The following is a 12,719-nucleotide window of genomic DNA, read 5'->3' on the forward strand; positions in this document are numbered from 1 at the left end:
CTGTGGATTCTGAGAATCAGCACTATAGGACTGCATGTCATGATAGAAGAATAATGCTTGGAGATATTGAGGATTGCAGATGGTGGCAAGTCAGAGTCAATAAAGTGTGGAGCTGGAAAACGCACAGCAGGTCAAACAGCATCAGAGCAGCAGAGTCGACATTTCAGGTCAGGACTTTTCACAAGGACTGATGAAAGGTTCCGACCTGAAACATCGACTCTCCTGCTCCCCTGATCCTGCTCGACCTGCTGTGCTTTTTCCAGCTCCACACTTTATCAACTTAGAAAAATAATGCTGCCTTAATGTCTAGAATTGTAAATTTTCCCTGCTCTCACATTCAATCTTTAGCATCCATCTGTAGTACAAAAAAAAATTGTAAAATTTTGTTAAAATTCATACTTCTCCACCACTATTTCCAGTCCAGAAAGAAAATCTATGGCGCAGATGGAGGTCATTCGACTCTTTGTGATTGTTTTGGCAAGAGGAATTATTCAGCGTAATTCAATTTTCCAGTTCCTAATCTGTAGCCCATAGATAAAGATGTTTCAAGTGGATATCCAAGTTTATTTTTACATGAGATGATTGTATTTCCCTCTACCATCCTTTCATATAATGAGTTCCAGACCACCACTGCTCTCTGAATCAAAAAAGTTCTAATCAGCTGCTGCCCACAACTTTTACAGATTACTTTAAATCTATTCTCAGTGGTTATCTCTGATAATGAAGAGATCCGCTTTATGCCACTCAAATGAATTTCCTCTAACGCCCTTTGTTCCAAAGGCAACACCACATTTCCTTTTAAGCCTTTGTAAATAGGGTGGCATGGTGGCTCTGTGGTTAACACTGCTGTTTCACAGCACCAGGGACCTGGGTTCGATTCCCACCTCCGGCCACTGTCTGTGTGGAGTTTGCATGTTTTCCCTGAGTCTGTGTGGGGTTTCCTCTGACAATCTGAAGATGTGCAGGTTTGGTGAACTGGCCATACTGAATTGCCCATAGTGTTAGGTGCATTAGTCAGGGGTAAATGTAGGAGAATGGGTTTGGGTGGGTTACTGTTCGAAGGATCGATGTGGACTTGTTGGCCAAATGACCTGTTTCTATACTGTAGGGACTTTACAGCTTTTTTTTACCTGACCTTCAGAGATCTGTGGATGTGTATTGCAAGACCCCTGTTTCTCTATATTTTTCAATACTCTTCCACCTTGCCTCTTTTGCCTTTTCTAAATCCTACCTCAATCTTTTTTGGATCATATTCCATTTGCCAATGTTCTGATCATCTGACCAATCCATTGATATCACCCTGTAATCTAGAGCTTTCTACCTCAGTAGCAACATTGTTGATTTGTGTCATCTGCAATCTTCTCAAACCACCATATTTAAATCAAAACCATTGATACACATGATTAACAGCAAGGGAGTTTGTACTGAGCCTTATGAAATCCAATTTAAAACAACCACTCACTCTCAGTATAACAAGGAGGACAGAGTGATGATATGCACATTATGTTTTTTTTAATGAAATAGATGCACTGGAAAAGTACAAAAAATTTTTACAGGAATGATATCAGATTTGTGAGGTTATAGTTCCCAGGAAAGAATGTTGAGGGGTGATCTAATACAGGTCTTTAAGAATTATTAAACATGGACAGAACAGTTTAGAAATCTCAAATGAATGTGACTGCACAACTGATCCTCGTCAAAATCCCTGTAAAATGTCTATCACATCAACGTTTTTTTATTCATTCATGGGATATGGACATCACTGGCGAGGCCAGATTTATTGCCCATTCCCAATTGCCCAGAGGGTAGTCAAGAGTCACCCACAAGGTATTCTGTAACTAGAGGCAATGGCCTAGTGGTATTATTGCTGGACTGTTAATGTAGAGACTCAGGTAATGTTCTGGGACCCAGGCTTGAATCCTGCCATGGCAGATGATGGAATTTGAATTCAATAAATATTTGGAATTAAGAGTCTAATGGTGACCATGAATTGATTATTGAAAAATAACCCATCTGGTTCACAAATGCCCTTAAAGGAAGGGAACTGCCAGTCTTACCTGGTCTGGCCTACATGTAACTCCAGACCCACAGCAATGTGGTTGACTCTTAACTGCCCTCTGGGATTGGCAAGAACTGCAGGCCTAGCCATCGATACCCTCATCCTGTGAATGAATAAAAAAGACATGGAATAAACTTGTAAATTGCTGACCACAATTCTTCTAGTTAGACCAGGCACTGGTTTTCCTCTACCACACTAGACTGAACAGACCCTGTAGTTTCCTACACATAGAAGACTGAGACACCATGAGTAGCAGCTTACTTCAAAGTGAGCTGGAATACTCATAAAACATGGTGTGAATGTGATTTGATTGCTCATACAACACATACTGAGCACCGCTGTGGGGTCTTTATACTCAGCTCTAGGTTCCTGCTCATGGTTCACAGATAACAGCAGGGAAGAGTTGAAGGTTTATGAACTCTACAGAAGGAACCCTTGCGGCAATCCGAAATGAGGAGGAATACTCTAGTGAATGGTAAAGATATTTCAGACCTAGTAAGAGATGCATTGCAACAAGAGAGTTAGCCTCACTCTGAAGAAGGACAATTAATAACACAAAAGCACATACAGACTGCATCACAGCCTGTGGGAGTAAGAGTGATCCGAGGTGAGCGTTTAGCTGTGAGCAAACAGACATCAGAGGCTTTGTGAGTAAAGGTTAAAGGTCCTTGCGGGTCAGGGGTAACTTAATTGGTGCAGTAATTCAGGCTACAAAAGTGAGAAGGAGGAATGATGGTCTTTTAGGGGATGTGGCCACATTCAGTCAAAGGAACCATCCGATCTCAATCCAGGCATTGACCACAGTTAGTGTAACATTTCGTTCAGTGCAGGTGCAGGGATCCATGTCCTTCCAGTCCTGGAGTTGGGCCACAGTCATATGAGGTCCAGCCAATCCAAGCATTACAAGTCAGAGAGTCAAGGAGCTGTACAGGAATCAGTCAGGGAGCTTGACCATCCTTTCCAGCGGCTCTCCTCATGCATCAGTGTGGGGGTGGGCCACAGTCAGACCTGGGGTTTGGGCACCAAGTAGCAAGGAGGAGGGGGTTAACAGGAGGCATTCCATGCTGGGTTGGCGAAGGTGGGGTTTGGAGCCATTATGCATAAGATAGGTGCAGAAGGAAACTCTACATAAGGGTGGCATATGATACAATATGGGTTCTTTACAAACCTCTTTACAAACCTCTTGCTTTATTGGAGGCATGGGGGTACAGGAGACATTAATAAAAGGCATGACAATCTGGTGTGCCAGGGTCTAAGGGTGAGAATAGGGGAAATAGGTGAATATAAGGGTTGTATGGGAGATGAGAAGCTGATGGAATTGTCAGGGACTGCTAACCCAGAAGGGTACCAGAAGGATGGGGGTTATAGTGTCCATAACTTTCAGGTGGAGCCTGCAATCACTCTTAGGAGTATGAGCTGGAAAGGGGGGTGCCATCTGTCATGGAGAAAGTGAGGACTGCAGATGCTGGAGATCAGAGCTGAAAATGTGTTGCTGGAAAAGCGCAGCAGGTCAGGCAGCATCCAAGGAACAGGAGAATTAACGTATTGTGGAATTCCTGAAGAAGGGCTCATGCCCGAGATGTCGATTCTCCTGTTCCTTGGATGCTGCCTGACCAGCTGCGCTTTTCCAGCAACACATTTTCAGCAGCTGCCATCTGTCACCAGATCTCAAATGTGCAGTAAGAATGATAGATGGCTGCCAACACACTCAAAATGGGCATCATAAGTTTGTTTGTTTCATCAGTAGGGGTGGGATATACTTACACATGGAAAGACACATAAATCAGGAGCAGAAGTTGACCTGTTGGCAGCTTGAGCCTGCTTTGCAATTCAGTAAGGCTGTTCTGTTTCTGTTTTGAATTCCACTTTTTCCGATAACTCCTGATTCAAATTCCTGACAAGAATCTATCTGCTCCATCTTACAAATTATAAATATTTAAAGACGTTCATTGCCTTCTGAGACAGAGCATTCAAAAATCCAATAACCGGCTGAGAGAAAGGAATCTCTCCTCATCTCTATGCTGAAATGAAACTACCCTCTAAACAGTGCCCCCTAGTTCTGGACTGACCCACAGGAGGAGACATCCTTCTCACAAACACTTCTCAAGACCATTCAGGATCTGATACACTTCAATCAAGTCATGCCATTCATTCTTCTCAACTCCAGCGTAAACAAGCCCTGCCTGTCCAAATAATTTTTCTGAAACAAACTACTCCTTCTCGTTTTCAATCTAATACACCATCTCTAGTCCACTTTCAATTTACATCCTGCCTTAAATCAGGAGACCAAAGCTGCACACAATATTTGAAACATGGTCTCACCAATGGATAACATATTCATAGTGAATTATTATCCCATTAGCCATGGAATTCAGCAGTCATTCTCCATTTAGGTAACAATCTGTTTGTTTATTCTTCCTGCCAAAGTGAATAACTTCACATTTTTCCACATTGTATTTGCCAGATTTTCACACATTCACTCAACCTATCTTTTATCTTCCTCACAACATACCTTCCTACCAACATCGGTGTCAACTATGAATTTAGCTATCATGCCTTTACTTCTCTCACCTAAGTCAATGATGTACATTGAATAAAGTTGGGACTCCTGTCAGACAAATCTCATTACATCCTGTCAAACAAAGACACTCTCTGTTCTCTGCCAGCCAACCAATCTTCTATCCATGTTCATTGGTTACCCTTACACCATGAGCTTTTTATTTTCTGCAATAAACATTGATGTGGCCCCTTGTCAAGTAGCTTCTGCAAATCCAAACACAGACTATCTCCAGTCTTCCCTTTATTCATAGTGTTTGTTACTCATTCAAAAAATTCCAAATTGGTTAAACATGAATTCCCCTTGGTAAAACCATGCTGACTCTTCTATTACCTTGAGTTTTTTTCTAGGTTTGTAGCTACAAACTCTTAAATAACCTATTCTAATACTGTCAATATGACAGACGTCAAGCTAAATGGACTATAGTTGACAGTCCCTTCCTGAAAAGAGTGGCTTTAAAATTCCTGATTCTAGGGAATTTTGGAAATTTAACACCATGACATCTGTTACCTCATTACAAACCTCTTTTCAGACTCTACAATGAAGTCCATCTAACCCAGAGACTTAACAAACTGTCACTTCATCAGTTTATTCATTAGCGTGTCCTTAATGGTTACAAATCCACCAAGTTCCTCTTTTCCTTCAACTTCCATTTTTGCAGGTATTACTGGATTTATTTTGTATCTTCCATCATGAAAACAGAAGCAAAATATGTATTTGTTATATCCACCATTTCTATATTATCTACTGTTAACCCACCCACTTTCCGCAGGATTGGTGCTGAAGTAGAATCCATTTAGAAGAACATAGAAGAATACAGCGCAGTACAGGCCCTTTGGCCCGCGATGTTGCGCCGATCCAAGCCCACCTAACCTATACTAACCCACTATCCTCCATATACCTATCCAATGCCCGCTTAAATGCCCATAAAGAGGGAGAGTCCACCACTGCTACTGGCAGGGCATTCCATGAACTTACGACTCACTGAGTGAAGAACCTACCCCTAACTTCAGTCCTATATCTACCCCCCCTTAATTTAAAGCTATGCCCCCTTGTAATACCCGACTCCATACGCGGGAAAAGGTTCACACTGTCAACCCTATCTAACCCCCTAATCATCTTGTACACCTCAATCAAGTCACCCCTAAACCTTCTTTTCTCTAATGAAAACAGCCCCAAGTGTCTCAGTCTTTCCTCATACGATCTTCCTTCCATACCAGGCAACATCCTGGTAAACCTCCTCTGCACCCGTTCCAGTGCCTCCACATCCTTCCTATAGTATGGCGACCAAAACTGCACACAATATTCCAGATGCGGCCGCACCAGAGTCTTATACAACTGCACCAGAGTCTTATACAACTGACCTCAGGACTCCGGAACTCAATTCCTCTACCAATAAAAGCCAGTACGCCATATGCCTTCCTCACCGCACTATTTACCTGGGTGGCAACTTTCAGAGATCTGTGTACATGGACACCAAGATCCCTCTGCTCATCCACACTACCAAGTATCCGACCATTAGCCCAGTACCCCATCTTTTTGTTATTCTTCCCAAAGTGAATCACCTCACACTTAGCTACATTGAATTCCATTTGCCACCTTTCTGCCCAGCTCTGCAGCTTCTCTATATCCTGCTGTAACCTGCCACATCCTTCCTCACTGTCAACAACTCCTCCGACTTTCGTATCATCCGCAAACTTGCTCACCCAACCTTCTAACCCCTCTTCCAGGTCATTTATAAAAATGACAAACAGCAATGGTCCCAAAACAGATCCTTGCGGAACACCGCTAGTGACGGCACTCCATGAAGAAACTTTGCCATCAACTACTACCCTCTGTCTTCTTCCATCCAGCCAATTCCTAATCCAAACCTCCAACTCACCCTCAATGCCATATCTCCGTATTTTCTGCAGTAGCCTACCATGGGGAACCTTATCAAACGCCTTACTAAAATCCATTTATACCACATCTACCGCTTTCCCCTCATCAACCTCCTTCGTCACCTTTTCAAAGAATTCAATAAGGTTTGTGAGGCACGACCTGCCCTTCACAAAACCATGCTGACTATCCTTGATCACATTATTCCTATCCAGATGTGCATAAATCCTATCCCTTACAATTCTCTCTAAGACTTTGCCCACAACAGAAGTGAGACTCACCGGCCTATAGTTACTAGGGTTATCCCTACTCCCCTTTTTGAACCAGTGAACCACATTTGCTATCCTCCAGTCTTCTGGCACTACTCCTGTAGACAAAGAGGACATAAAAATCAAGGCCAATGGCTCTGCAATCTCCTCCCTTGCTTCCCAGAGAATCCTAGGATAAATGCCATCAGGCCCAGGGGACTTATCTATTTTCACCTTTTCCAGGATTTCCAACACCTCTTCTCTACATACCTCAAAGCCATCCATTCTACTTATTTGTGACTCAGTTTTCACATCGACGACAATGCCCTGTTCCTGAGTAAATACTGAAGAAAAGTATTCATTCAGTGTCTCCCCAATCTCTTCCGCCTCCACACGCAACTTCCCACTACTATCCTTGACTGGACCTATTCCTACCCTAGTCATTCTTTTATTCCTAACATACCTATAGAAAGCCTTTGGGTTTTCCCTAATCCTACCGACTAAGGACCTTTCATGTCCTCTCCTTGCTGCTCTTAGCTCTCTCTTCAGGTCCTTCCTGGCTACCCTATAACTCTCAATCGCCCCAATTGAACCTTCACGTCTCATCTTGAGATAGGCCGCCCTCTTCCATTTAACAAGGGATTCCAATTCCTTATTAAACCACGGCTCCCTCGCACGACCCTTTCCTCCCTGCCTGACAGGTACATAATTATCAAGGACACTCAATAGTTGCTCCTTGAACAAGCTCCACATATCATTTACACTCTTGCCTTGGAGTCTACTTTTCCAAGCCACACATCCTAAGTCATGCCTCACCGCATCATAATTTCCCTGACCCCAGCTATTTGTTGCACAACAACTTTTCAGTCACAGATTCACTTCTTGGATCATAATTGCCTCTTTCCATGTGACTCAGCAAGTAATCCAGAAAAAAAATTACCTTTCTAATTTAGTACCTGAATTCTCATACTCTCACAGCTGCAGAAGAGTTATTTGGCCCAAAACATTACTTCAGCTTCTCTCTCCATAGATGCTCCCAGATCTGCTAAGTTTCTTCAGTATTTTCTGATTTCATTTTAAACAATTTGTTAGTTCTGCCTAGCAGTGATGTGGAGGCTAACCATTAGGTATTCCTCTCCCTATTTCCAATTCTCCTCCAGCCCAGAGCATATATACCAATCCAAGGCAGACAACACAAGCTTCTGGACTCAGGATTTGTTGTTGCAGCATCAATCCCCTTCACAATACTGTCCGCTACTACCGATTTTGTGCTTTTTTCTCTCTCCAATTGAAAGCCATCCTCTACCAAGGTGTCATGGGCCAGTTAGTTACTCCACCCTGCAGCTCTCTTTCTCAAGCTGAGGAAACCTCAGACCTGTTGGAGAATTGCAAAGGCTGAGACTCTTGCAACCCTGACCACTGGCTCCTCCTACCTGCCTCACTTACAGGCACACACTCCTGTTCCTGATCACCAACCAAATCAACAGATCCTGGCCTAAGGGGTGTGACCATTTCCTGGAATAAAATGCTCACATAATGTTTCCTCTACCTCGTACACTGCGGTGTCGGCAGCTCAGCCTCCAGCTCAATAACTCTGAGCTGAAATTCTGTAACTGCAAGCATTTACTGCAGATATATTTGATCAATGGCATCCTGAAGGTGCCAAATTCTGCAATCACCTGTCTTGTCATTTATAATAAGCATGAATTAATTAGAAATTTCTCATTAATAAATAACTGCTAAATAATTAATGGATAATTAATACAGTGTACACTTCACAAAATATTTAAGTGCAGCCTAAAACTTGATGAAGGAATGTATTACGTACAGTCCTGATAAAACTTACTAGACTGAATCCTACCATTTTTGGGTAAGTCCAAGTTGTGTTAAGTTTTGTTTTGGAGGGATTTCTGCCACAGGGCTGAGAAAGATGTCTCACTATATCTTACCAAACTCACTGCATTAATGTCTAGATTAGAATGGCGCTGGAAAAGCACAGCGGGTCAGGCAACATCTGAGGGGCAAGAAAATCAACGTTCTGGGCAAAAGCCCTTCATCAGGAATGAAGGCAGGGAGTCTCCGGGGTGGAGAGATAAATGGAAGGGGGTTGGGGCTGAGGAGAAGGTAGCCAAGAGTACAATAAGTGAATGGAGGTGGGGATGAAGGTGATTGGTCAGAGAGGAGGGTGGAGCAGATAGGTGGGAAGGAAGATTGGCAGGTAGGAAGAGTTTCAGGGCAGAGGAGATGACCGGGGGGTTGTAGTAAGAGACAGACTCACTGAGATCTTTATGGAGAGAGGAGAAGAACTTCTTCAAGGGAGGCATCCTTGCAAGAAGATTTGCAGTCAGGTTAAAGTGACCTACACGACCCCTGTTGTGTCAATCATGTCTGATTCCAGCCATGTCTTATCATATCCGTTCCCAAAACAACTCACCACTCAATGGATAGCCACTGAATGGACATCTATCCTGCACCCACACCATTTTTGAAAGATCGATGTGCACCCAGATAGGGACTGGCACTCTGAGGCTGCCCTGATTACTCAAAGAAGGAATCTTAACGCGTTGAAAAAGAGGAAGATGCACCATGATTCTTGAACAGGGACCTGGAGATTGTGATCGAAAAGTGAAGCAAAGTGGGATGGGTGACATCCTTCCCTAGGACACTGCCATTTGAGGTCATGCCACTTGAGCCTGGTAGCCTTGTCCAAATTTGTGATCCAAGTTAGTGAAATACCCATGGCCCAGAGGAGTGTCCAGCAATGACTCAAGAAGGTCATGGACATTCTCTGTTCTGCGAGTGTAAGTGCCACCTTTCTTTTCTCTACCATCTCACACTCACTCTCTGCTACCATAAACACACCCCACCAAGGTTAATGTTCTGCCACTCTCACTATTGCCTGTAACGTCTTCCCTCACTCACTCTCACTTACCCACACCCCTCCCTCCACCACCAACCTCACACACCCTCCATTGCCTCCCTACTAACTCAGAACCTTTCACCAGTTGCCCTAGAAGCTTGCACTGACGTAATAAGGCCAGAAGAACATAAGGCAAAAGACAGGTAATTACAGACCTATTAGCCTAACCGTGATCATGGGCAAAGTCCTGGAATCCATTGTGAAAGATGAGATTTCTGAATACTTGGAAGTGTACAGTGAAAAAAGCCATAGTTAGAGTTATGTCTAGGCCTTCAAACAGTAGTCAAGAGCTGGGGCACAAGATACACCAGGAGATAGAAAAGATATGTAAGAAAGGCAAAGTTACAATGATCATGGGGGATTTCAATATGCAGGTCGACTGGGAAAATCAGGTTGGCAGTGGATTGCAGGAAAAGGAATTTGTGGAATGTCTACGAGATGGCCTTTTGGAACAGCTTGTGGTGGAGCCCCCTAGCGAACAGGCAATACTGGATTTAGTGTTGTGCAATGAGGCAGACTTGGTAAGAGAGCTGAAGGTGAAGGAACCCTTTGGATTTGGAGATGCCGGTGTTGGACTGGAGTGTACAAAGTTAAACATCACATAACACCAGGTTATCGTCCAACAGGTTTAATAGGAAGCGCCGCTCCTTCATCAGGTGGTTGTGGAGGACACAATTGTAAGGCACAGAATTTATAGCAAAAGTTTACAGTGGGATGTAACTGAAATTATACAATGAAAAATAACTTGATTGTCTATTGAGTCTTTCATCTGTTCGAATACCATGATAGTTTCACTTCTTTCATGTTTAAATCACAAAACCATTTTTTTAAAGTTGCATTCTCAGGTTAGCTGTAACAATGGGTGATAGCTAGACAATATGTTGAAGGTGTTAGACCCCTGTGTTATCTGTCTATGCCATGATGTTTAGATTGATTCTAATCTTAAAAGTAAAACTCTGTTATCTCACTTTTTAGATTAGAATCAATCTAAACATCATGGCATAGACAGAGAACACAGGGGGCCAACACCTTCAACATATTGTCTAGCTATCACCCATTGTTACAGCTAACCCGAGAATGCAACTTTAAAAAAAAGGTTTTGTGATTTACACATGGAAGAAGTGAAACTATCATGGTATTCAAACAGATGAAAGACTCAACAGACAATCAAGTTATTTTTCATTGTATAATTTCAGTTACATCACACTGTAAACTTTTACTATAAATTCTGTGCCTTACAATTGAGCCCTCCACAATCACCTGATGAAGGAGCGACACTCCGAAAGCTAGTGTGCTTCCAATTAAACCTGTTGGGCTGGTGTTGTGTGATTTTAAACTTTGTGAACCCTTATAAGGCAGTGATCATAATATGATTGAATTTACTCCGCAATTTGAGAAGTAGAAGATAGAATTATGGGTAACGGTTTTACACCTGAATAAAGTCAACTACAGAGGCATGAAGGAGGAGCTGGGTAGAATTGACTCGGAGAGGAGCCTAACAGGAAAGACAGTGGAACAGTAATTGCAGGAGTTTCTGGGAGTAATTCAGGAGACACAGCAGAGATTCATCCCAAGGAAAAAGAAGCAAGGTACAAAGAGGATGAGGCAACCATGGCTGACTGGGGAAGTTAGGGGTAGCACAAAAACAAAAGAGAAAGCATATAATGTGGCAAAGGATGGTGGGAATCCAAAGGTTTGGAAGCTTATGAAGACAAATAGAGGGGAACAAAAACGAAATGAGGAGGGAGAAGATTAAATATGAGGGAAAGCTAACCAGTATAAAGAAAGACTGTAAGAGTTTCTTTAGATATATAAAGGACAAAAGAGAGACATAAGTGGGCATTTGGCAGTTGGAAAATGGCACTGGAGAGATAGTAGTGGAGAGCAAGGAAATGACTGAGGAACTGAATAATTACTTCAAGTCAGTCTTCATGGTGGAAGACATGAGTAATATCTCAAAAATTCAAGACATTGAGGGGGCAGAACTGAGTATCATGGCCATCACTGAGTATCAAGGAGAGCTAATGGATGTTATCTACCTGGGCATCAAAAAGGCCTTTGACAAGTTGCCGCACAGGAGGCTGCTGAGTAAGGTACGGGCCCATGGTGTCAGAGGCAAGGTGCCAGCATGGATAGAAATTTGGCTGCCTGGCAGAAAGCTGAGAATGGGGTAAGAGGGTCCTTCACAGGATGGCAGCTGGTGACAAGTTGTGTTCAACAAGGCTCAGTGTTGGGACCTCAACTTTACACTTGATACATTCATGATCTAGATAAAGGAGCTGAGGGCATTCTGGCTAGGTTCGCAGATGATACAAAGATAAGTAGAGGGACAGGTAAGCGTTGAGGAGGCGAGGAGACTGTAGAAGGATTTGGACAGGTTAGGGGAGTGGGCAAAGAAGTGGCAAATAGAGTAAACTGTGGGAAAGTGTGAGGTCATACACTTTGGTAGGAAAAATAGAAGCAGGGACTGTCTTCCAAATGGGAAGAAAATTTGGAAGTCTGAAGTAGAAGGAGACTTGGGAGTTCGAGTCCAGGATTTTTTCAAGGTAAACTTGCAGGTTAAGTCAATAGTTAGGAAGGCAAATTAAATATTGGCATTTATTTTGAGAGCACTTGAATATAAAAGCAGGGAAATACTTCTGAGGCTCTATAAGGCTCTGGTCAAGCCACATTTGGAGTACTGTGTGCTGATTTGGGCCCCATATCTCAGGAAGGATGTACTGGCCCTAGAGTGTGTTCAGACGATGTTTACAAAAATGGTCCCGGGAATGAAAAGCTTAGCATGTGAGGAATGTTTGAGGACTCTGGGTTTCAACTCAGAGTTTAGAAAGATGGGGGCGGCGATCTAATTGAAACATACAGAATATTGAACAGTTGGACAATGTAGATGTGGGGAAGATGTTTCCATCAGTGGGTGAGACTGAGACCTGAGGGCATATCGTTAGAGTGCAGGAAACAGCTCTTAGAACAGAGCTAAGGAGAAACTTCTTCAGCCAAAGAGTAGTGAATCTACGGAATTCATTGCCACTGAAGGCTGTGGAGGCCAGTTCATTGAGT

Source organism: Chiloscyllium plagiosum, unplaced genomic scaffold (genome assembly GCF_037043375.1).
Source record: "Chiloscyllium plagiosum isolate Xiang-an unplaced genomic scaffold, Cpla_swu_hap1 HiC_scaffold_1, whole genome shotgun sequence".
Taxonomy (NCBI): Eukaryota; Metazoa; Chordata; class Chondrichthyes; order Orectolobiformes; family Hemiscylliidae; genus Chiloscyllium; species Chiloscyllium plagiosum.